Consider the following 27365-nt stretch of genomic DNA (forward strand, 5'->3'; position numbering starts at 1 on the left):
TCACCTGGGCCTGTAATCCGCTGAGTTGGTTCATTTCAGGGAGATAAGATTAAGACAAGTCTATTTGAAGTCATGAATATTTTAGTGAAAGAAAATGTATTTTTAACCGACTTAATAAAAAGGAGGAGGTTATCAATTCTACCGTTTTTTTTTTGTGTGTATACCTCATAACTCCGTCATTGGTGAACCAATTTGCATTTTTTTTTTGTTTGAAAGTAGTGTTCTGTTGATGAGGAAACCAGGGAACTCCTCGAATCTTATAGTCATACATATAGTGATTTTTGTGTTTTCACCAATAAAGCAAGTACATAGTGTATTTACGTTCAGAAAATGTGACATTTAATAAAATGGAACTACTGATGATGATCAAAACGGAACTCTTTAACAATGCATAGTTCACTTTGGCGATTGGTCCTCTTGGTTAAGTTTACTAAGCCAGTAACATTTATAAAGAAAATTTTTATCAAGGTTTTTCTGATGCTGGATTCCATGAGGGATTGAGGGTACTCCTCAAATCTTATAAGCATACACACAGCGATTTTTGTATTTTCATCAACAAACTAAGCATTTACAGTTAAAAAGTGCCATTTGATTAATTGGAACTGCTGATGAAGACTTGAAGTCGGATTTTTTTTTTTTTTTTTTTTCCTTTATTAAGGGGCTTTTTCGATTTATTGAAGTCGGTTTTACTTTATTTAAGATTTATGATTCTAATTTGTTTATCTGGAATATGGCATGAAGATGGTAGTGTTATTTGGGAGAATAACAAGCTATTTCGGAGTCACGATGGCAAAGGATTGTAGAACTATTCCCATCCCATTCTCACGAACGACTTTATTTGCATTGCACATGCAACAATAAGCGTGAGCGATTGTCAAGTTCGTATCAAACCAAGATCATAACCGTAATACATTGTTAAATGTGAATTGACCTCAAGGATAACTAAATAGTCCATAGACTTTAGTAACTGCTTGCAGGGTGGGCGGCATTTGCCCCTAACGTGGTATAAATAAAAAACACTCAGTAATCTTAGTTGCTGTTGTAATGTATGGATCAGAATGCTGGGCGACTAAAGTGGCGGATGAAAGAAGAGTGCACGTAGAAATGAGAATGTTGAGATGGATGTGTGGAGTGACGGGAAAGGATCGGATTAAGAATGAGTATATAAGGGGAAGTTTTAAAGTAGCACCAGTAACGGAGAAGATGAGAAGGGATGAATGCCATATAGGCAAAAGAATGTTAGGGATGAATCTTGATGCACGGAGAGCGGATGGTAGACCCATAAAACGATGGATGGATTGTGTGAAAGAGGATATGAGAAAGAAAGGAGTGAGTGCTGAGGTGACGAAATACAGAGGAGAATGGAAGAGAAAAACATGTTGTGCCGACCCCACATAACGTAGGATAAGGGCAGGGAAAAGAAGAGATCAGTAATCTTAGTAAGTAGCTAGAATAGCTGGGTAATATGTTAAAGTACTTAACAGAATCCTTAGACTTCTAAACAAAGTTATTAGGTATTCAAGAATTCGAGCGTCACTTGATATTCCAGCTCTGAGGAATTTTTTTGTTGAAGTTAATAGGATTTTATCAACTAAAAAACTAAGCCGAAGGCATGGTAGCAGTCAAAAAATCAAAATTAATATTTGTAATGTCCAAACATCTTCACTGTACAAATTTAATTATATGAATAGCTTTATCAAGTAACAAACCATAAGCTATTTTAGAATCAACAACATCTATTTATAGTTTACCTCGAGTCAGAAGCCTAACGAACGCCAAACTTGTATATACATAAGTGTTGTAGGTATAACCATAGAGAAATATAGTAAGACTGCTCACTTAAGAATAGAGTGCTCACTCCATACATCCGTTTTGGTATTATCAGTACCGCTACTTGATAGTAGAATTCTCTAGTGTCGCGACTCCCGAAAATCGTATTGAATTACAATTTGCAGCTAATATTAAAAGCAGAAGGAGTTTAAAATAGAGTTCCGATTAATCCGGTTATAATATAGGTATTAGCTGAAAATTGTTGAGCATTAGACTTTTCGGTCATCTATTCAGGCCTATTCGGATTTCGTGATAATCACAAGATCTTGAGGCGATTTAGAGATCTACATTAGATATCGACTAGATGTGACTTGGATATCTAAGTCATAACTTATCGAAATCGTTCAAGTGGACCTCCAGAATCGCGGAAACGTCAAATTTGACATATCTATCGTACAAATATCTTTAAATTATCCGTATCGTAACTTGTTGAAGTCTAGTAGAAATCTAATTCATTTTCCGAATCGAGCCGATTGTCAAGTAGCAGTACCCTCGCTAATTCCACTACAGAACAGTAATTCCGCTACTCGATGCTAGATGTCGACTACGAAAATAATAGTCGTTTTGGTACTATAACTGTACCTATGGAGTGAGCACTCTATGTATCTTAGCCTCTATGGTATAACACCAAACTATCAAACTTCAGAGTCATAAAAGCCGACTGTGTCCCCTTATCGTCGAGTTATCTCGAACTATGGACTTGGAAAAGTTGAGTTAATCTCTTAAAGTAGTCGGTCTACCGCTTCAACACTTGCTAATAAAAGTTTTATACCTACAGGTTTTATTTACCTTAAATACGGGAGACGAAATGAATACGGAAGTGTAACACTTTAGAGTCTCGCGTTTGGTACACATTTAATTACACAAACGGGTCTACCGCGATATAATTTCATTGTTTTTACCTTAAATTCTGACGTTTCAGCTGAGTCGCACCAGCTGTGGTCACGTGGTGTGTCTTTCCGTCACCTCAGCTGGTGCAAGCTGAAACGTCGGAATTTAAGGTAAAAACTATGAAATTATATCGCGGTAGACCCGTTTGTGTAATTAACTATGAATACGGAAGTGAGTAGCTGGCTAATTCGTACACTGAAATCAGAATGATATTTGAATCATGTCATTTAGTTATCGTGCATTTTGCTCGTACTTATCCGTACATGTATTGGCGCGGGCGAGATGCACGACAACTCAATGACATGATTTAAATATCATTCTGACAGGCTAAGATGGCCGGCTCTTTATCATTTGTCACGTGCATGCCAGTCACGTTCTAACAAGTACTTATATAAGTGGAAAAGTAACGGGTGATATTATTTATTCTTTAAATAAATAAAAGTAATAAGTTTACAGCTCTAGATATGCCAAAACACTTATACTCTTAATACATAGTCATAAATATCTCTAGGATCTTTATTTATCTTTACACATGTAGAGATTTAAAAAAAAGCCATGAAACTATACTAATTTACATAGGTACTCGTAGAGTTAAAAAAACTACTTAGTAAATCCTGATACTATACTAATTTACATAGGTTGGATTTAAAAACATCCTGATATTATCAATCAATCAATCAATCAATATCATTTATTTGCAAGAATACTTAATTATAGTTACAGGATGTTCTTGTAGAATATTGTCCAGTATTCTATCGTACTGAAACGATGCGCAAATTTTATATTACCTAACAATAATAATTTTCAGTCTTGCACATATGCGAGACAGAAAATAATTATATTATTGAATTTTATTTTAATACATGTAATAACAATTACGATAAAATAAATTACACTCTAAAGTTTGTATAGGACATTTCATTACTTCATCAATTGGACTATTATCAATACATCACATTACATTGTTTGATTATCATTACATTACATAAAATTTATATTGAATTAGATTATAATAAATAATATTAATTATCTGCATTATTGTGCTCAATATATTCCTTGACACTATAGAAACAATGTTCTAACAGAAAGCTTGTCATTTTCTTCCTGAATTCAGTTGTGTTTAGACCTCTGAAATCAACAGGCATACTGTTGTATATAAGGATACACATATTATAGGCATTATTTTTGTATATGGCCGTGTTGCATCTTGGCTGATATATTAGATTTTGATATTGAGACCTCTGAGTTCCTGAGAAGAACTCAGATCTCATTTTAAATATGTCTGGGCGATTCTTTACAAATAGACACGCTTTTAAAATATACATGCAAGGTAATGGTAGTATGTTTAATTCCTTAAATAGTGGCCGGCAACTGTCAGTCACCCAAGCTCCCATTATAGCACGGATGCACTTCTTTTGTAACAGGAGGGCTCTTTCAGTATCTACAGAGTTGCCCCAAAGTAGCAATCCATAATTAAGCACCGAGGACACATAACCGTGATAGGCTGTAATCGACGCCGCAGCATTAATAGTGTGTCTCAGTTTTCTTAACGCAAATACGAATCGGTCTAATCTGCTGCAGACATAATCAACATGCTCCTTCCAATTAAGATGCTGGTCAATATATAATCCCAAAAACTTAATACTTTCACAACTCGATATAGAAACATTATTATAATTAATATTTAATTGCAATGGATTACTACTATATGAATGAAATTGAATAAAAAATGTCTTTGTCATATTTATATTTAAATTATTATAAAATGTCCAATTTTTTATGTCAGCCAAGGCATCATTAATATTATTTTCGTATGATGGAATATTCTCTCCCTTTACTAATATTGTAGTGTCATCCGCGAATAATATGCACTTGTGGGGAATAGTAAGAGGAAGGTCGTTTATATATACCAAGAATAAAAGGGGGCCCAAGTTGCTCCCTTGAGGTACTCCAGTCTTAATTTCTCTAAAATTAGACCGATATTTAACTTTAACATAATTGTTCTTAATTTTTTCAATTTTTACTATTTCTGTACACTGTTTCCTATTAGATAAATAACTTTTTACCCATTGAAGTGCTACTCCTCTAATTCCATAACATTCAAGTTTCGCGAGAAGCTTGCCATGTTCAACATAATCAAAAGCTTTACTAAGGTCTAAAAATAACGAGACTATAGGTACTTTGCTATTCAAACATTCAGACACATGCTTCACAAACTCGAAACATGCCAATTCAGTAGAATGACCTTTTCTGAAACCGTACTGCTCCGGTTGCAGCAAATTTTTCCTCTCTAGAAACCCTATTAATCTCGCACACATAGCCTTTTCAAATATTTTAGCGATTACTGGAACGATTGTTATTGGCCTATAATTGTTGGGATCACTATGGTCGCCTTTCTTAAATAAGGGCTTGACGACAGATAGTTTCAATTGTTCCGGAAAGATAGATTGACAAAAGGATAAATTAATAATATGAGCTATAGGTTGACATACCCAATTAGCAATTAGTTTAAGAATTGTTGATGTAATGTCGTCATAACCGCAGGCCTTACTATTATTCAGAGACATTATAATTTTAAAGACTTCATTAGCATCTACAGGTTCTAAAAATATTGTGGAAGGATGATTACTTATGTTTTCTGTAAAATTTGCCTGGTTGCTATTTATACTAGATTTTGATGAGGTAATGTCGATAAAATAATTATTGAATAAATTACAAATGTCTTGAGGATCCTTAAATGTCTTATTATTAAAATTCACACAGTCAATTTCATTGAAATTCTTAGCTTTTGTCGAGTTGGCAGATATGACATCCCAAGTTGCTTTACATTTATTTTTGTGTTTTGTTATGTAATTAATATTATTAATTCTTTGCGATTTGGTAATACATTTTCTTAATATATTGTCATATTTTTTTAGATCAATACTGTTATACAATTTATTTGATTTTACTAATCTGTATCTAAGATATAATTTACGTTTAGTTTGACATGATTTCCGTATACCTTTTGTCAACCACTTAACTTTTTTGTTACGGTTGTTCACTTTTACCTTGATGACCGGAAAGCAAAGGTTATAAAATAAGCACACAACTTCATGAAACGATGTGAAAGCTACTGAAACGTCGTCTAAGGAAAGTATATCAGAAAAAGATAAGGCAGACACACACTGAATAAATTTATCAATATTATCTCTGCTTATATCTCTTTTATAATCAAACCAGGTTAAACATTTCTTTTTCCCTTTTACATTAAAAGTTATTGTTTGAGCCATATCATGGTCAGATAAGCACAATTTATGTGTATCTGCTTCAACTCTCCTGACGTTACTTGCTATTTGATCTATACATGTTCTGATCCTAGTAGGTGAATCGATATGCATTGTTAAATTATAATTTCTAAGTGTACTTTTTAGCTCTCTTGTGAAAGGGCTATCTTTTAGTATATCAATGTTCCAGTCTCCACATAGGACTATCTTCTTATTCTTATACTTAGAAGTCAATCGAGAGAGTAGAATATTAAGTTTATGAATAAAAATGCCAACGTGAGATTTAGTTTGTTCCGGAATTCTGTATATAGCGAAGACAATAACATTCAAACCGAGAACTTCTATCCCGCAACACTCAAAGTAATAGTTTGAAGCTAAATTCGACTCGAGCTCAATTTGTTTAATCTGGAGATCTTTGTGAACAAAAATGGCCGTTCCGCCTCTACAGACTTTTCTACTAAAGAATGCTCCTGGTGTAAAATTATTATGTTGTAAGACGGCCACTTGTCTGCGAATATGTCTGCTTTTTGGACTGTAGTGCTACTGATATGACAGGTGATAAAAACTCGACCATGATACCGCTTCTGATGTCACTGTACGTTTGTATTGGCCTGTAGAACGCCATATACCGGATGTGGCCTGTAACATGAGCAAAAAATTTAACTGTAGGCTGTACTCCTCATACTGACCAACATTTGTTCAGCGACTTTTAAAAATAACTTGTGGTTTGATTTTTATTACACTTTAAAGTTTATTCTAAGACGCAATGTATTGCGAATTTTGTTATGTTTAAGGCGTGACAAGCAACGTCAATCACAATAATATGGCGTGGCGATGGCGTCCATTGAAGATAATATTTATTTTGTATGAAAAATAGGGAGTCTAAATACTTCATAATTTTTAAAAGTTGTTGAACAAAAGTGTCACCGTTTGATCTATGTTTTAATTCTTTGCTCATGTTACAGGCCACACCGTGTATTATATGAAATACTAAAGTTTAATCAAGACATTTTCCAAGAAACGTTCATATAGGTCGAAACTTTACTGTGACTGTTGTCGTCATAAACGTACGGAGTTCAAAATGAGAACGCGGATGGTAACTACAGTTAGCAATACTAATACCTTACAAGTTATGTACCTACTATTACGGTTTGACTAATATGTTTTAAGTCACTCATGCGAGATGTTTCGGAGCCTAAGGGCTGATTTAGACGGCGCGCGAACACGCATGCGATTTTAGTTACATTGCGGACTGTTGGTTACGCCCAATTCAACCAACCGATCAAAAACCGCAATGTAATGAAACTCGTAATGCGAGTTCTCGCATCGTCTTAACGAGCCCTAAGTCTCTATATTTTCTATTATTTTCAAGCACCAATAACACCGATTACATTTCTAATGTCATTTAATGTAATAGCCAGTAGTAACACTTTATCGCATAAAAAAGAGAAAATACAAAAAATATAGCCAGCATAACAGATTTTGTACAGATTCTTTACTGCAGGCTGTCTTAAGGATCACGTTAGACCGGGCCATGCCCGGGCCGGAGCTTCCGGCGCTTACTTTTCTATGACGGCGATAGGCGATCACGTGATGCTTTCCATAGAAAACGATGCGCCGGAGGCTCCGGCCCGAACACGGCCCGGTCAGGCGTGGCTCACTCCGCGATTTCGGCGCTTTGCTACAGGTAGCTAAAAGTACATCCGTTAGCTAGCCATAAGCCGCGCGTGGCGTTTCGCCACCTAGCGGCCATACCTGTCCTGATCGTAACAGACGCGTTTTGTTAGAGAGTGAGTCTGTACCTAGTACTATTATTTATTCTGTGGCCTTACTTTAAGCAAACTTTTCTAAACATATTAGTGAAAACAGAATTCTCCACGGCGGTATACGCTGGGTATACTGCTGTATACGCCCCCAAACAACGATCAGCACAAATACTTGGCAACTTTTAACAGGATAATTGATTCCCAAAGTTACGGAATCGGTTCCGTATCAGGTTTCATTTATAAAGCGCCGCGGATTCTTGTTGTTTTGAAGGCTGCTGGGGATCAGTGCGGCGTCGAAATTGATTGTTGTGACTTGTTTATTTAGTACTTGTTCCATGTAGTTCATTGTTTTCCATCGTATTTTCTTGGAAACGTTCGTATTTGTCATGCTAGTTCAGTCGACCACTGTACTTTTGGTACCGAGACTGACTGAAATAGCAAGACACGTTCGTGCGTTTCCGTGAAAATACGATGGAAAATAATTATGCACTACATGTTTTTATTTAACCGCTTGGTTCGAATTTCGTAAATTTATTTTTGTTGATGAAAGATGTCCCAGTCCCAAAGGCAAGATGAAAATGTGTAAACAAATGTGGCGTCTCCTCTAGCTGTCACTGCCAACGTCGTGCCATTAATAATCTAACAGATGGCGTTAGGGAGCTAGAACGCAATTAGTAAGAGACCTACATCGCGCTTACGGAGTTTTAAATGTCAGTTACTATATATACAGGGTGGAAAGGCACGACGATCCTTCCCGGAAGTATTAGGTCGTTTAAGTGATACAGAGACTATTGGTAATGGTAAGAATCGTTAATTGAGTAAAAAATAAAAATTGCAAAAATACTACTTTTTAACTGTGGTGATAACCCTATAGCATGTGCACATGACGGCTAGATTAAGGATCTCCGTCGGGAAAGCTCGGGACTTTACACTTTTTTCCGATCGTTGACAGTATCGCAATGATGTATGAATGACGCATAAATGTCAAATAAATCAAATGCATGCAAAAATATTACAAACAATTTTATTACTTTCTTAGGTAATTACTTTTTTCCAATATTTAATACTATCTTCTTTTCACATACGGTGTTCAAATGTACCTCCGTGTATTACAACGCCGCCGCAGCCCGTACCCGAGTATGTCGATGCACATGCGATATAGTGTATGCTCTTCGTCATTTATCCTCCGCAGAAAGCACCAATTAGCCTTTGTCTCATTTCGTCCGCAGTTTCACATTCCGTTTGGTTTGGTACACCATATCTTTTACACAGCCCCACAAATTTAAATAGCCACGAGCATCTAACATTTTTATTTGAAGAATATGACATTCAATAAGTATAGTACAATGAAAATTTAATTTCAAACATCAGACGTCTTGTCTATTTCCTACCACGCAAGAAGGTTTGTTAGTTTGGTATTGAAGAAGTATTTATTCTTGATTTATTCTTAGTATTTCATTTTTGCAAGTTCATTTGGTGCAACTAACACAACCTACATGTAATTTTTTATTATTTTAAATAGTTTCCAATTATTCGAAAATAATTTTGTGAAACGTGTTAAGAAACTAAAACCTTTTTATCAGTCAAGGAAACCAGATATATTTATTATGAAAGAGGTTGTTGTTGTTGTTATTATCATAACTACTTTATTTACAACTGAATAAATTCACATTCTATGTTCAAAGTGGCCTCCGTGCATAATAATGCAGGCTGCAGCCCGTGCGCGAGTATGTCGGTGTACCTTTGCTAATATTCGCTCTCGAACGTTTCTACGGCGCAGGCTGGCGAAAGCAATGGTTAACCTTTGCCTCATTTCTTCGGCGTTGTCACACTCCGTTTTGTACACTATATCCTTGATAGTCCCCCAAAGAAAAAAGTCTAGAGGCGTCAGATCCGGAGATCGTGGTGGCCAACGATGCGGTCCGAACAGGCCGATCCATCTATCTCCGAATTCGTCGTTCAGGGCTAGCCGCACTTCGTTAACAGAATGGGCCGGTGCACCATCTTGCTGGAACCATACTTCTCTACGCTCGGCCACTGGTAAATCGTCAAGGTAATTCTGCAACTCCGTATTCAACAGTTCCAAGTATCCAGCTCTGTTCAAAGTTGGAGGCAAAAAAACAGGTCCAATCAGTGTATCCCCGTGTATTGCAGCCCAGACGTTAACGGACCACCGATATTGGTGACCCGAATGTCGGTATTCGAACGGATTTTCTACTGCATACATATGTTCATTTCGCCTATTCCACATGCCGTTACGGGAAAACAAACTTTCATCGCTCCAAATAATGCGGCGGATGAACAGGCGATCTTCCTCCAGTTTATTTAAAAGCCAACGGCAGTATGCTGCTCGTACAGGGCAGTCCCTGGGCAGCAGAGCTTGAACTCGCTGAATGCTGTAAGGGTGAAGACGTGCACGTTTCAAGATTTTGAGTACTGCGGTATGAGTTAGGCGGAAATGTCGGGCTGCCTGCCTCGAACTAGCCCTTGGATTTTGCTCGAAATACCGCAGCACTCGCTCTTCAAGTCTTGGTGCAATGTGAACTACACCTCCTCCCCGTTGGTCGTTTTGGCCCGTTCGTGGTACTATGGGCTCATTATTTGCCACGCGATCAATGGCCCGTAAAATTGACATACGGCTAGTTGGGTGTGGTGGAGGATATCTTTGTCTGTAGCGTCGTAACGTCTCGGCGGCATTATAATTACACTCCCCGTATAACATAAGCAAATTTAGGTAATCGCGGGCTCCCAAGGGCATTTTGGAACTAGGTTTTATCGCGTAATTTGCAATTTGTGGCACATTTAATTTCAAACATCAGACGGTCTGTCTATTTCCTACCACGCAAGAAGGTTTGTTAGTTAGGTATTTAAGAAGTATTTATTCTTGATTTATTCTTAGTATTTAATTTTTGCAAATTCATTTGGTGCAACTAACACAACCTACTTGTTATTTTTAATTATTTTAGATAGTTTCCAATTATTCGAAAATAATTTTGTGAAACGTGTTAAGAAACTAAAACCTTTTTATCAGTCAAGGAAACCAGAGATTTATAAGACGATTGCGTACTTTTGAGTGGTTGTCAATGTCACCATTTGAACTGTCGTTGTAAACAATGTTGTGGTTAGTATTATTAATATTAAGGAATAACATAACTATTTCATTCAAGTATTGAACAAGTGGAACCACTAAGAAAGCGAAAATCCTGCAATGATTCTTACCGTGCTGTAAGCAGACCTAAAAATGGTTAGATGGCAACAAATTAGCAAACAAGCATAATTTCCTGTCGAATACTGATTGTTTACAAGTAAGTTCATTGACCCTGTCACCTGTTAGGGTTAGAACAAAGTAGTTTTTTGCGTGGATGTTTAAAAGGTCATAATTTAGAAACGGTTGCCCATATTAACATAGTTTCTATGGAGAAAATATAGAGCTTAGGCTAAACTATCTCCCATTTCCGGAAAGGATCGTCGTGCCTTTCCACCCTGTATAACTTCCGACCAACTCTCAGAGGACTTCGGTCCCCAGGCATAACACCCGCCTGGAGAGAGTACTCTCATATGCCTCTCTACCTTCTACACAAATATATTTCTTATGAGACAAAGTTGTCATAACAACAACATTTTTGGAATTCCGCTTTATCTTTAAAGGATAAAAAAATATTTTTACTCCCAAAAATGCTAGCGTCAAGCCATACAAACACAAATGATAGAAATTACAAGCGAATATAGGAATATTAACAAAAGCAGTCTAATGAATGTGTAAAAATACCACCAGTCTTTTTAATGTATTGTTCTTTCATTTAAATGTCGTTTATTTTATTCGGCATTCCTTCCAACTTTATGGCTTGAGATACAATGGTTGTGTCAACCAATATACAGACAATGTCATCTATTTTAGCGGTTATCTAAAAGATGACTCAAGCTAACATAGTCAGGGTCCGGGCCGAGGTGTTCAACAATTAAGTTTTCTATAGAAAGCGTCACGTGATAACCGAAAAGCTATCAGAAGGGCTAAGATGCGGCCCTTTATCATTTGTCACCATGCCTGTCACGTTCTAACAAGTATATATAAGTGTGAAAGTGACGCATGACAATAAAGTGCGACGATGATACCGCTGCAGAAATCTTACTAATCAGGCTTGTAGCATAACCTACATCTATCTCTATCACACACAGATGTAACGACAAAGAGAAAATGACAAAAACTGTGCAAAAACATTAGCTTCCATAAATGCGGCGGTTCCGCGGCCGGCTCCCTGACACTGCGCGGTTACGTAATACTTCACAACTCACAACCATGATGTGTTTTGTAGTTTTTAGGGTTCCGTACCCAAAGGGTAAAAGCGGGACCCTATTACTAAGACTCCACTTCACGTCTGTCTGTCACCAGGCTGTATCTCATGAACCGTAATAGCTAGAAAGTTGAAATTTTCACAGATGATGTATTTCAGTTGCCGCTTTATCAACAAAGACTAAAAATAAAATAAAAAGTTAAATTTGTACGTAACCCTCGGTGGGTGAGTCCGACTCAGTTTTTTAGTTTTAAAATATTTTTTTTTGTCATATGTAGGTATCTAGTTTTAAGGTACTTATCCATGGCCACTATTTGCCCGAAATAAAGTTTTTCATTCATTCATTCATTAACAGGTAAACCCATTAAAGCACCTACGCACAAACTAATACTCATCAAAATATAACGACCCGCTTATCTCCCTAGTTTATTAGTAATTGTCGCCGTAACTAGGCACTCCATGCATCCACGGCATATTAATTACTATACGATAACGTGGGCTTGGAACTATAACACCGTAAACGCCTACTTCACAGGTACTATCAGAGCCTCTACCATCAGTTTTAACATTGACATAACGCTCACGTCTACGTAATTTACTTTCTGTACATCTCGCTTGCACTATTGCTCGCATATGCGAGTACGAGCGAGATGCATAGAAAGTAAATTACGTAGACGTGAGCGTATATGTCAATGTCAAAACTGATGGTAGACGTACAGGTGCTTTGAGGGTGAATCACCTTAAAGGCAAAACGTCTAAAAACGCCTTGTGAGACAGTATCACGCGGCAAGATAGACTATCCCTCCCTCTCTCCCTGCTGCTCCTCCTCTTACCTCTTTAATCAACATAGAAGAAGACGGGTAGTTTATCTAGCCGCGAGATACTGTCGCGCCAATAATATGCTAGGCCTACAGGCGATCAGAACCCACGTTTTTACCCGTTTAATACCCACATTTTTAACTGCATTAGCATGGCAGTTTAAAATGTGGGTGTTAAAAAAAAGGTTAGCTCAGGTAAAGTTTATTGCCGTCGATTATGAAACTCGCTTTAAGCTCGTTTCATAAATCCACACTCATGTTTTAATATCTTTCATTATGTAGCAGACTGGTATATGCTACCTACTACTATTAAAATAGGTCCTAAAATACTTAAATATGTTTAAAGGATGACTCCGCTACACCGGGCCGCGCCCGGGCCGAGGCGTCCGACATGTCATTTTCTATGACGGCTGATCGGTGATCACGTGGTGCTTTCCATAGAAAACGTAGCGTGTTAAACTCCGGCCCGGCCCCGGCCCGGTCTATCGTCTTTGTGCTAATGTTAGTGTGGGTGTCTACGATTTTCTATCGCTGTGTGTTCACAGTTTATTATTGTAATCTAATTTATGTGCGGATTATAATTGAGAGATTGTTTTGAGCGTGTTTTGTAGGTGTTACAAGCGTTAATAGGACATTGGTAATTTATCAACTTTACTAACTTGATTGTACCTAATTAAATTTGCTTGTACGGTATAACGCATGGTATAATAATATACTCCGCCTGGTACTCCATTCCCGTCTTTTCTAGGTCACCTAACTGACACGGGCCTACGTCATCATGCGACAGCGCTATATGATAATATGCGATAGCGCTATATATAGCGGCCATGTTGTTGTGACGTAGGCCCGTGTCACTCTGGGAATGGAAGACCATGTTTTATTAGACTATGGTAATAACGCTTGTACGGGTCCCCAGTTCCCTCTCTGGATATTCATAATTTTGTACTTTAGGTATGTAGTTAAAAGCAATAATTATTATTATATCGGTAATTGTAGTTTTAGTTAGGTTTTAGCGGATATAATTGATAATCTAAAATTACACCTAAAAACAAATTAGGACTAACAGAAATAAATTAAACTAAAAACTAAACCGAGTAAGCTAAAACAACCTAAAAAGTAAAAACCTACAAATAGAAAATTGGCTACATGTCTGTGCCGTCCTACCTAATGTATTTTAAATATGTACTTAAAAATGGCATTTACTTACTTATGGCCAAAATAAATAATTATTATACACATAAAAAATATTTTTACAATATTTAATGTACTAATTATATTTACCACAGCTATGCCTCGTTTCATCTGTTTTTATTTCGTTAATTTTCTTACACAAAAGGTAGAAATAACATTATTAATAAGTACCTAGTCACGGTAATGGAATACTAGATAATTTCAAAGAAAATGTACACAGCTTTAATAAAGTAAATTTTAAAACACCGCCATTCCCGTAACATATTTTATTCCATCAACTGAAATGGGTTACCGCATAGAAACTCTTTTGCGGCTTAATTAAATGCACATAACTTCGCCTTTCATAAGACTTACGCTAGTTTCTGAAGGAATATGTAAGTATAAGTTTTCTTTGTGCCCACACAATGCTAGGTCGATGTTTGAAATGGCTTTGTGATGAAAAGTTATGGAACGTTCAAGTGTAACGACACAATTCCAAGTGTTTCTTACAATTTTTGTGCCTAATAAAATATAATCTTATTTAAATTATTATTTCTCATATAAAATTAACATTACTGAAATAAGCTCAGCGCACGAAGTGCAGCCGCCGCGAGCACTCGAGCCTGAGGAAGGACCCCCGAAGGGCTCGAAACATGTCGCCAATAGCGACAAAAAATTCAAGTGAGTGAAGCCGTTGTCGTCTAAACAGATTACTGAAATAAGCATTATAGTCCTCCTCATCGATTTCGATGACGGCGACCTCAGCAATTACGGATTACGCCTGTTATGGCCCCGAATGTGGCTAGCCAGGCCGAACTTGGTCTTAAAGACTCACATGACTCACGTTAGACCGGGCCGGAGCTTCCAGAGCTTAATTTTCCATGACTTGACAGGCGACCACGTGATGTTTTCCATAGAAAACGATGCGCTGGAAGCTCCGGCCCGGACACGGCCCGGTCTATCGTGAAGCATCCGTTATGCAGGTGTTATAATAGAGTTGGCCAAATAAGCAACAAAGTAACTTGAAACACTGTTACAGCTACTATGATTTTTAGTAGAATTTTTACAACTCGAATTTACATCTATTAAAATATCAGTGGTCGTAAAATAGAAATTTTCGCATTACTTTCCTGACTTCGGCGCTTTATTACTCTAGAGCAGCATTCGCATTTTGTAAATAAGATATTGACTTGAAATTGTCTCATTTTACTCTCAATACATCTCACCCTCACTTAATGTGACGTTCGGGTGTCATCTGCATCTACTGCGTCGTCAATTTCCTTAAAATCAGTGACATACAAAATAACTTATGAACTAAATAAACCTACAAATAAATAGTTATTTGTTTTACAAGGGGGCAAAGTTGTTGTTTAACCGCTCGTGCTAATATTGATACCCGAGCAAGCGAAAGAGTCCAAAATTGAACCACGAGCGTAGCGAGAAAATGGAATCTTGAGCGTTGCGAGGGTTTCAAAGCACGAGGGCTAAACAAAATTTGCCCCCGAGTGAAACACAAAAATTTTCACCACACCAACCCAAAGCAAATATTAAATGTAAAATATCAAACAAAATCAAACCAAATCAAATCCAAATGAATGGTATTAAATATTAATCATCCAAAATCATCATTTAAAAGTCAATTCTACCAGCAAACATAAGAAAACAACTCGAAATTTGCATTTGATTACTTTGCCTCACATGTGATAAAATCTAAAAATATACACACAAATTATATCGAAGCGACTTTATTCTTAAGAGAATAACAGCGTGTCAAGGTAATTTTGAACACTTCACCCGCTTAGCAACTTCTGCTGCTGACTGTATGTACCTATATAAAAATTTGCAACAAACAAATCGCTACTAACTGGGGCTCTCAACAAATGGCAATTGATTATAATGATTATATTAAATCTCTTAAGGGGCCCACTGATTACCAGTCCGCCTGCAGTCTCTGGCCTTATCAGGCGGCCTGCCGTCCTAGACCAATAACGTCCACAAACATAAGCGATTATTGCCGGCCGGCAATGGTCTGCTGCCACCTCTGCGACTACAGACGAGTCGTCAGTTTCCCACCGTACGGCCGCCTGCCGGCAATAGTCTGATATAATTTTGACAGGTCCCTACAAATTGAAAGTTCGCCGGACGATATCAGCCTGTCAGTTGACCGCAAAAGGCCACACATTAACAGTTCTATTTCAGATTTTGGCCTGACGGCTATTCGAACTACGGCTCGTCGATTCCGGTCAGCGTCGACAGATATCTGCCGGACAGTCCGTGGCCTGCAGGCCAATTTACACACACATTATCAGATAGCCGGCCGGTGGCCTGTTGGCCGTCATCTGCTGTCAGTCGAGAGCCTTCAGTTTCATGTTTTTCAACTAGTTTAATTTTTTCATCAAAATGGACAGTCGACGTCAAAGATAATGTTTACACTTTTGGACCTTATTCCTTTGTAATAAGGCAAAAAATGAAAACATATTTTTGACTACTACAGTGAAACCTGGTTAATTGGTTACTTGCATAAATGGAAAACCTAAATAATTGCAACCAAAGTTCTGGTTCTGGTCCTTTGGAACAAAAGGTCCTCTATAATTGAAATTATGAAACCTTTTTAGTTATTAGTTACATGAAATTGGATTTTGATGTTTATCTTATGTTTGCCTCCGTAATTAAACAGATTGCATAAAGTTGGTATGTACTCTATAATTGTTACAGGTTCAAATAGTTCCATTGTTTGGTCCTATTATTATTTCTACTAGTAAAATAGGATGTACTATAAATATTTATTTATTTTATTATTTTAAACTTTATTGCACAAACAACAACATTTTACTAGCTTTTATTACCTAACCGACTTTCAAATCTGAAAAGGACGGAGGTTATCAATAGGGAATATTACGCGAAACTCTGCGTAGGGTGCGCCACTTCCACAATCAGACACAATCTAAGGATCTACCACAAACGAGAGAGCCGAAATTTAAGTATGTTGGGGTAATACCGGACGAATTTGGGACTAATTGGGAACCCTCGCGAAATATTTTACTTTATCTTATAGCTACGGAGCTATTAAATAACATACGCAGTTTAACATTTATAAAGTTTATTATAGGTTAAACATAGTCCACAGAAGATAGTCAGTACAGTACGGAAGAAAGAAAGTAGCACAGTACACTATAGAAGAAGAAATACAGAAAAGAACATAAATCGTATTTAAAATGCAAGCGAGAGCGATCGACCTGCGCGCAGCCTTCCGGCGTCGGATAGCGGATACGACTGAGCTGGCTAGGAAAACCGAGCGCGCACGAATGCGCACGAATGCGCCCGAATATAATACCGTTACTTTTAACTATATCGCTCGGCCGCGGGAACGCGGCGCGCAGGCAACTAATATTAACAATAATATTTAAAACATAATATAATGTGTTGCTACAATCTGGTGATTTACGTAATTTTTTTGTTTGATTTCTTGTAAATTATAATAATGTTTTATTACAAGGTATCAAACAAAAAAATCACTCGTAAACCGCCCAAGTAGACCTAATATTATGTAGAAAAGGTTTAAAAGAGTAGAATGAATACAACAAAAACATAACAGTAAAGTATTTTCATTTCTTTCAATTTGGTATACATAGATAGTACCTAAACAAGAGCCGGTGTATAAGTAAAAGTAGGTTGAATCCACCGCTTGCAGCTTCTGACTCCATATCCTTTTTTTTGTAATAATTGTCACATATTAGGAAAATTTCGGGTAGGTAATATCGCCACGCCACGCTCTGTAACTCCGAACGCAGTTTGCTCCAGATATTCTCTTTACTTAAAACGGAATGAATTAATGATGTCATCATTCGGATCCAACTTGTAGCTGAAGAATTTCAGGCATAGGTTTTATCTCTTGTCTAAGCAGGTACCTCCATACTTGCGCTAGTGTTTCTACCACGTGTCTTTATAGCGGAATCAAATCGCACAATAGCTAGTCTTTTCATTGCTAGCTGCCGTGAACGCCATCGAAGGTATACCTCCCGGCGTTGTCTTGAGAACTATTAAAATTTTAACCAGTGTTGTTATATTGGGAGGCTAATTTCCCTATTTGAATCTTTGAATGTTTGTTCCTTTTTTACTCGGTTACTTACTCTTCCAGCAATCAATAATCAAGTCTGTATTTTCAAATATATAAGCCATGCAAATACAATAATAACATGTCAAATTTAAAATTAAGAGAGAAAAAAATAAGGTTTATGTTATAATTCTCTTTATGACATTTATTTTTGACTGACAGTAATCAACAGTTGCGAGGTAACAACATGATAAATAAAGAAAAGTCTTGACAAACTAGATACATGCAACCTTCGCATTGTTGTATTCATGCCTTAAAACTAAAATGATGCCTATGAACTCTAACTACTAGAATTAAAGTTGGATTTTACTAACGTACATATCTGTTGTTTTAATAATTCTATTTCAATTTGACAGAAGCCCTACCGTATTTAAGGTTAATAAGGTCTACTGGCCTTAAAATTGTGTGTGATATTACAAGCAAATATCAGCCTCATAAATTAAGTATTGGATCCGTGATGTTCGAAGACAAAAAGTCGTATGCTTATTTTAGGGACTATGAACTCTTACGTAAAGTAGAATTTACTAATGCTGTAACGTGTGTCGATCGCCGGCCGGCTACCTCATGATGTGTGTTTGACTGGACTCGAGGCCACGGACTGTCCGGCGGATATCTGTCGGCGCTGACTGGAATCGTCAGGCGGCCACATGCACACTATCGGTTCGTGTAAGTCGTCAGGCCGAAAACTGACAGAGAACTGTTAGTGTGTGGCCTTTTGCGGTCAACTGACAGGCTGATATCGTCCGGCGGACTGGTAATCAGTGGGCCCCATTAGGATTTATTTATTGTCTTTTAGACTTTCCGTTATGTGAATGACAGAAAATGCTTTTCTAAAATCTTTGGCGCGAGTGCTACGTAACTTTAAGTAATGTCAAATCAAAATAAGATTGTTAATCTTCGAATGCCATATCGTACTTCACAAATAAGTCGTTCATACTTGAGATAGATGTAACGGCCACAAATCGTATAAGCTAAGTGATAAGTTCTTAAGTTATGGGAATGGGCCATTCACATACTAATATACTGCTCGGCCTCACGTGTAAGTTACAGGCTGAAGAAAACTGCCGTTATAAAATACTTTTCAATTTATTAAACTGAAATAAATGTCATATATTAAGAAATGAGAAGCTGGACGCTGGTTCGATTCCAGCCTGGGGCGCTAATGGCCAATGTCAATGATGAGTGTTTCTACTTGAAATAAAAACAAATTAAAATATTTTCTGGAAATAATTTATTTTGTTCTAATACTTCTAATAGTACTTTTCAATTTGTTTTATAGTGTCTAAAGGGGACCACTGATTAACAGTCCGCCGGATGGTATCTGCCTGTCAGTTGTTCGGAACTGTCAACTTTTTGTTCTAACTGACAGGCCGATTCCGTCCGGCGGACTGTTAATCAGTGGGCCCCTTCACGAGACGACGCGACGACGACGACGGCCGGACCATAGTCATTTACTAAGTATTTTTTAAGCGCAACTAGAAAAAGAACTCGAGCCTACGAATAAAGACTCCGTCAACAATTCCGTACGCTTTATATAAATAACAGTAAATAAATAAAATAATTACCATCAGGCGATTGGTCAGCTCAATCCCCTCCTATATCACTACACCTAATAAAACAAAGTCCCCGCCGCGTCTGTCTGTTTGTATGTTTGCTCGCGATAAACTCAAAAACTACTGAACGGATTTTCATGCGGTTTTCACCTATCAATAGAGTGATTCTCGAGGAAGGTTTAGGTGTATAATTTGTTAACCCGTGCGAAGCCGGGGCGGGTCGCTAGTCATATTTAAAGCTATGCAACATATATATGGGGCATTATCTATGAAAAGGGACCTTATTGTCGATGGCGCTTACGCCGCACAGCGTCGCGCGGCATTGTATTTATATCGGAGCATCGATAATAATGGCGTAAGCGGCATCGACAATAAGGTCCCTTTTCATAGATAACGTCACATATTTACTAGAGTCACGGTGTATTTACTTTAGCAATTTATTTACCGTTTGGCTTCGTAAAACCACAAGGAAAAACAAAAGTTTCGTGCGGAACCTAAACGCTGGAACTTTGTTTCGTGACGCAGACCTCGTAAGTTTGGTGAAATCTATAAATAGGATTGTTGTTTGCTAGTTGCACACTTCCAGCAGTTTACTGCTTAATCTTACATCAACTATCTACTTTTACATCAAACTTTAAACAGCAATTAAGAATAAACAAAAAAATCGAGGGATGGGCGGTCAAACCTGATAAGACGTGCAAATGAGTTTTTGAAATTAGAACTATATTATGTGACATGCGTAGAGTTCTTATGTAAACTAAGTGACAAAACATCTCGACTTATCGGGTTTGACCACCCATCCCTCGAAATATTCTCGAGACGACTTGCGACATTTTGAAGAAAATCCTTCTTAATAGTCGATCGCCACAAAACGACATCATCATCATCAATATTTAAGAGCTATAATGCTCTTGTCGGTGGAGTAATCGCCACTCTTCTTTTTGCTGGGCCAGCCTTTTAACTCTCTCGTACGACACGACAGAAACTCTATCTTTTGGCTGAGATATGTGCCCAGGCCTTCCTCTGCGTCTTTTCCCCTCAATCTTGCCCTCCAGGATGTTTAAAAAGAATCCACAAAACGTAAGCTTCCCATAATTACCCTCAGCTTGGCCAAACATCATTAACGCTCAAAAGAACGTCAACACAACGCAAACACGCCAAGCAGCGCAAACACGCAATTGAACGCAAACGCAAACGCAAACTCGCGCTTGCGCGTGACTCGAGGGTTCCGCAAACAGAAGGGACCCAGGTGACAAAGGTTTGAAGATGTACTTGAAAGGAAGATGCCATTTTAGTTGTTAAGATATTCGATGAGTGGCGCTTAGTGATAAACGAGTAGCGAACTTCGAAATGCGAGTTTTTTTCTCTTAAGATGAATTTTTATTTGGGTGTCGACTGCAACTGCTTTACTACATTATTAAATTGTACAATGGGACTTAATCGCATATTTAAGTTTTAAGATTTACCTCTGACGTTTCGAGGACGGCGTTGTCCCCGTGGTGGTGGTGGTCATGGTTAATATTGTGCATGAAAGTTTAAATCAATGTTGAACTGCATTACTAGGAGGAGCATGACTATTAGGATTATTAGGAGGAGTATTGGCCGAAGGGTGTCAAGTTTCGGCGGTTCCGCGGCCGGCTCCCTGACACTGCGGGGTTGCGTAATGCATCGCAGCCATAATGTGATATGTAGTGTTTAGTTTTTTAAAGTTTAGTTTTAAAATATATTTTTATATAATATGTATGCTAGTTTTAAGGTATTTATGTATGGGCCATTAGTTGCCTGAAATAAAGATTTTCATTCATTCATTACTGTTACGTAATCGTTTTATTTAACCTTTTTGATATATTCAACGTTCAACTATGTATATAAGTATGTATTTATCTATATAAGTATGTATATCGTCGCCTAGCACCCATAGTACAAGCTTTGCTTAGTTTGGGGCTAGGTTGATCTGTGTAAGATGTCCCCTAATATTCATTTATTTATTTTATTTATGTAGTTATACATGCCATCGCCCACATTGTTAAATGTACATCGGGGGACTTTATGCCTTTTGTAATAAGGTCCACCGATGTACAGTTAGGAGTGTTGCTGTTTGTACACAAACACAAATAACAGAAATTTTAGATTTTTGAATCAGGTTCAATTTGAACCTAAAATTTTGAATTTTTGGGCCATCTTGTCGGTAATTGCTTAATTAAGCAATTACAAGATGGCCCAAAATATGTTAACAAAGAGTTTTTACTGTAGGTACGGTCAAGGAATTTGGCCGGGTTGGCCGGTGGAAGTTTTTAGCAGATGGCGCCATCATAGCTTGCCCCGTCAATCCCTAGAATTGTGTCAAATTTTTGTTTTATTAATACCCTGGATGCCAGCTCTTTAAGCCAAATCTCATAGAAAAAGGGGCAAGCTATGATGGCGCCATCTAGGCAAACCTTTGACAGTTGCCAACCCCATTTCCGACTCTTCGTACTTTGTCACAGTGGCAATGGTTTGAGGTCTCTAGCGACTTTCATTTTAATTGTCAATGTGACAATGAGGTACAAAGTAGATCGGAAATCAAATTCTTTGACTTTAGGCACATATTGTTGATAATTTAAACAAACATTTGCGTTTGTGTATCAAAGCTTAAAAAAAACGTTCTCGTTTTAACAAAATAAATGATTGCAGTTTTAATAAAAAAATATTTGACAACGGTGAAGGAAAACATCGTGAGGAAACCTGCATACATCCGCGAAGAAATTCAAAGGTGTATGTGAAGTCCCCAATCCGCATTGGGCCAGCGTGGGATCTATAGCCCAAGCCCTCTTGCTAGTGAGAGGAGCCCTGTGCCCAGCAGTGGGACGTATAGTATAGGCTGAATTATTATTATTGACAACGTATTTTCGGAACACAATGTAAAAACCATAGCATGTTGAATAAGAGCACACATTTGCTACATTTTGACCCGTAGCTAAATATGAAAGGGTTTTATAATCCCGTTATTAACATAGTTGTTCTTGAGGCCGGGTAGACCCTTGTCACATTACACGGCTTAATCTACGGAGACTATCTTGCTTAAGTTTTCTACATTCTAAACACTTCTATTTCATTTTAAATTGTATTGACCTATGAAATTTGTCAAAAAAATAGGTTTCATACTGTAGAGTGCCTTTTTTAGGGTTCCGTAGGTACCCAAAGGGTAAAACGGGACCCTATTACTAAGACTCCGCTGTCCGTCCGTCCATCCGTCCATCCGTCCGTCTGTCACCAGGCAGTCTCGTGATCTGTTATAGACAGCTGAAATTTTCACGAGGATGTATTTCTGTTGCCGCTATAACAACAAATACTAAAAACAATAAAATAAAGATTTAAGTGGGGCTCCCATACAACAAACGTGATTTTTGTCCGAAGTTAAGCAACGTCGGGCGGGGTCAGTACTTGGATGGGTGACCGTTTTATAGATAATAGTACGGAACCCTTCATGTGCGAGTCCGACTCGCACTTGGCCGGTTTTTTTTTAAATAACATAACATTACCATTTTATATCATATAGCCTTGAAAAGTCCATCGCTTTCACCCAATAACCCTTTACATTTTAAATTTCATCAACTCTCAATAGTCTTTATGTACGGGCCGGTGCTGCCTCTGCGTGCGTCCCATGATACGGGCAAGGGAAGCCATTTCTTTGAAACCATTATTTCCATGATTCTTTGTTACTGTCATCAGGCCAATTCATGGCGCTTACGCGTTCAGTCGGCGTATTATGGATGGCTTTATCCATCTTTATCCACGTGATAAAATAACTCACTTTTTAACACCGTGGGATAGAATGTGACGGTCACCGTTTTATCACGCTGTCACGTAGACAAGAACGACCATCATATCCGTACAGGCGGCTTAGCACGGTCGCGTTTTTATCCCTTGTCACCATGCCTGTCACGTTCTAACAAGTATGTAAGTGCGAAAGGGACGCGCATAGTGATAGTCGATAAAAATGGAACCGTGCTGAGCCCGCAGGTCGCGAGATTCACGCTCCGCTTCTATGGTTTGTTGACAAAACAACATCAACTCATGGCGCAAAATACTGGTTCTGTGGTCCGGTTCTATACGTTAATAATAATAATCAATGTAAATTATTCATTTTTATTTTATGCCAATTACATTATCGTCGATTACGATGATTACTCGGAACGATGTATTTGTTTGGAGGACATGCTTTGGATATTTTTATTGACATGTTCCTAACAAGGGGCCAGGAAGGGCATTTCGTGCCTGTGAGTCAACCGGACCACTGACATACAATACCACCACTTCCTCGTTAGCGTCGGGGTGATATCATTTACTAGATGGAGCACGGGTATCTTAATCCTCTTAAGTCTCACTTCACTGGCCTAATACTAATACAAACAGCAACACTCCTAACTGTACATCAGTGGACCTTAAAAAGGCATAAGGTTCACCGACGTACAGTTAACAGTGTGGGCGATGGTACTAATTACTTACAATGGAATTGAAATCATTATGAAATGGAAAAGAGTTGCTTTTGTTTTTATATTTCGTTCGATTTTAAAACAAAACAAATTGTGTTCTATTTTCTAATGTCATTGATTAAAATTTTAGTTCCCATATTTACTGTAGGTGTGGTGATCCGCTAGAGGTTATGAGATGATCAGCTTTTATTTAAATGAGACGATCACTTTGGGTTACCTTTAAAAAATGTTTTAGGTGGTTTTATTATAATAGCAAAGCTGATTGTCACTTACGATCCATATAAACCGTCGTCAATTCTCATCTACTCAATTAACTGGAAGAAATCCTTAAAAGGAATAAGTTCGCCTTTGTACTGCCTATCCTGTGCCATATTTGTGTTTTGTACAATAAAGAGTTTATACATACATACATATACGTTGTGAATTTGTAGACGGTCTTCCCCAATAGATCTTGCCCACATTGAACTTAAATAACAGTGAATCCGGCATCTATAGGAGGTGATCTCTAGTCGGGCCTAAACGAGTGTCATCAGATATGCAGAGCGATTCAGCCACGTCGGTATGTAAGGACGTGATTGTTATCAGTTCCATTGGTAGATACGCCCTTTCTGTTTTAAAGGCAGGATCTTTGTGATAGAGCGTCAATTCGGGCGATATCATAGCTTAACTACATACAGAAAGAACATTCCAGGCGTACGTTTTTGTCCATTTACAGATATTAAAAAACCGGACGAGTGCGAGTCGGACTCGCCCACCGAGGGTTCCGTACTTTTTTAGTATTTGTTGTTATATAGCGGTAACAGAAATATGTAATTATCTGTGAAAATTTCAACTGTTTAGCTATCACGGTTCATGACATACACTGCCTGATTCTAACTTTAAGATACGACAATTAATAGATTTAGAAACGATATGGATTAGATGTGTCAGTGACAAAAAGTGACGTTTTTGTTTGAAGAAACGTCACATTTAACACTTGCATATCTAATCCATATCGTTTCTAGATCTATTAACTGACGTATCTTAAAGTTCGAATCGGGCCGACAGCCTGGTGATAGACAGACAGACGGACGTGGAGTCAGTAATAGGGTCCTGTTATTACCCTTTGGGGATGGAACCCTAAAAATAACGCGAATATGCCTTTGCCTGATTTTACAATGCATTATGCGGGGGAAACAATGTGTAGATCAACAATATGAACTGAAATACATGTCATATACTAAATAAAAGTGACCAAGCCCTCCAGTTGCTGAGGCCGGAATCAAACCGGCGACTCTTATTTTTTTTTAATCAGAACATATTTTAGTGGTTGACCCTCATTTCGCACCGCAGTCAACCCTCTGTACCCTTTTACTCTGTGTCCTGTAACGCACGTACGGTCAGCCGCAATTACTTGTATTCAGCGCGTCACGTACCGCCCACCGCACCGTTGAGGTGACGTCCGAATACGATTATGAGGCAAATTCAAACATACATTGTGTCATCATTGGCCTCTAACCCTCTTATTCATAAACGCGCTACAAACCTCAATTAGCTAATAATCATTTGTCCTTATCTGTCATTATGACTTATGTATTTGTGAGAATGGGATAAAACATAATTTAACTAAATCAGGCCCGTAAAGTTTTATGAATAAGGGGGTAAGTCCTTACTTCTGAGACTGGATTCGAACCGACCTATTTAGCTTGACTTCTTAAATCAACACCAATATATTACACACCGCAGTCAACCTTCTGTCCCCTTTTACTCTGTGTCCTGTAACGCACGTACGGTCAGCCGCAATTACTTGTATGCGGCGCGTCACGTACCGCACACCGCACCGTCGGTTGAGGTGACGTTCGGATAGTCACTGTAATGCCAATTCAAACTTAGGTACATTTTGACATCAAAATTATATAATGATGTCATTTCGTTCTCATTTGTTCGTGCGTCTCGCTCGTGCCAATACAACGTATACCTATCGCCTCTGTATCTGTTACAGTCCTTGATGAAATGAGTGACAGATTGAACGTCATAATGATGTCAATAATGGCATTATAATGCTGCGGCGAACATCTTTCATTTTATCAAGGAAATTGACATAAACGCCACAGCAATAAACGTAGCTGCAGTCGACATCTGAATGTTAACTTAACCTTTTGAACGCCAAGAACACCTAAAGACGTCGTTACTAGTCGTGCCCACAGCGCCATGGACAACTATAGGTGTTATGGCGTACGCTGTCAAAGTAACCTTTAAACTTTACTGGCCATCACGGGGTCAAAGGAATTCTGGCCAAGATGGGACACTCTGACAACACCGATTGTCGTATGTGTGGCGAAGAGGAAGAGACAGTAAAACACTTAATGTGTGAATGTCACGCCCTCGCCAGACAAAGAATGAAGGGCTTTGGAGCAGGATATCTGGAACCAAAGGACTTTAAAACGCTACCCATGAGCTCCATCATCCGACACATGGATATGGTGGGAAAAGCTCTTGAGTAGTTGACGGATCTTCACTAGGGGGTAATTGCACAAAAGATCCCTAGGGGTCGAAGTGTGTCCGCAAGGGCCCCCGAAAACAATAAGATAAGATAAGATAACCTTTAAACTTTCAAGTAAGGTTTACATTAGCTCGCTTGCGCCCGGGACCTTGGCGTGTGAGTGACGTTTTTGTTTGTAACGCAAAGCGTTCAAAGGGTTAAAGGTGTCGTTCCGAAGCCGATTGCAGCTGCATTGCTACATTACTGCTGCGGCACTGGGCCCTAGTACTATTAATTTTGTTGATAAACACATGTTGTGTGTATAAGGGGCGCTTCGTTTTCAACTGTGAGTAAACTATTTGCGTCCTATCATTAATTAGTCCTAATCCTGATTAACTTCAGTGTTAATTAGCAGTTCAATGAAATTATTGCCTTGTTCCTGGGATGCCATATTGACACGGATCGTTGACGTAATCCGTGTCATTGTGCCATCCCAGGATTATGAGTATTAATTACTAATTAATGTGACAGGTACAATACATTCGATAAAGGAGAAAATATTCTAACGTTGTTTGAAATCACTACACCTTATAAAACAAAGTCCCTCGCCGCATCTGTCTGTTTGTATGTTTGTTTGCGATAAACTCAAAAACTACTGAACGGATTTTCATGCGGTTCTCACCTATCAATAGAGTGATTATTGGGGAAGGTTAAGGTGTATTATTTGTT

At 38.1% G+C, this 27365-nt stretch overlaps 1 protein-coding gene and 1 long non-coding RNA gene across 2 annotated transcripts in view; one reads left to right on the forward strand and one right to left on the reverse strand.

The window, feature by feature from the left end:
• The window catches only part of LOC134801491 (uncharacterized), a 425037-nt gene that overhangs the window by 18507 nt on the left and 379165 nt on the right, over positions 1 to 27365 (forward strand). The gene's annotated exons all lie outside the window — the stretch shown is intronic.
• On the reverse strand, positions 26306 to 26859 carry LOC134801549 (uncharacterized). Its single transcript, XR_010145689.1, has 2 exons — positions 26758 to 26859; positions 26306 to 26407 (listed from the first exon to the last, which is right to left on the reverse strand). It is a non-coding gene; the product is annotated as an uncharacterized LOC134801549 (long non-coding RNA).

This window comes from Cydia splendana, chromosome 22, assembly GCF_910591565.1.
Source record: "Cydia splendana chromosome 22, ilCydSple1.2, whole genome shotgun sequence".
Classification (NCBI taxonomy): Eukaryota; Metazoa; Arthropoda; class Insecta; order Lepidoptera; family Tortricidae; genus Cydia; species Cydia splendana.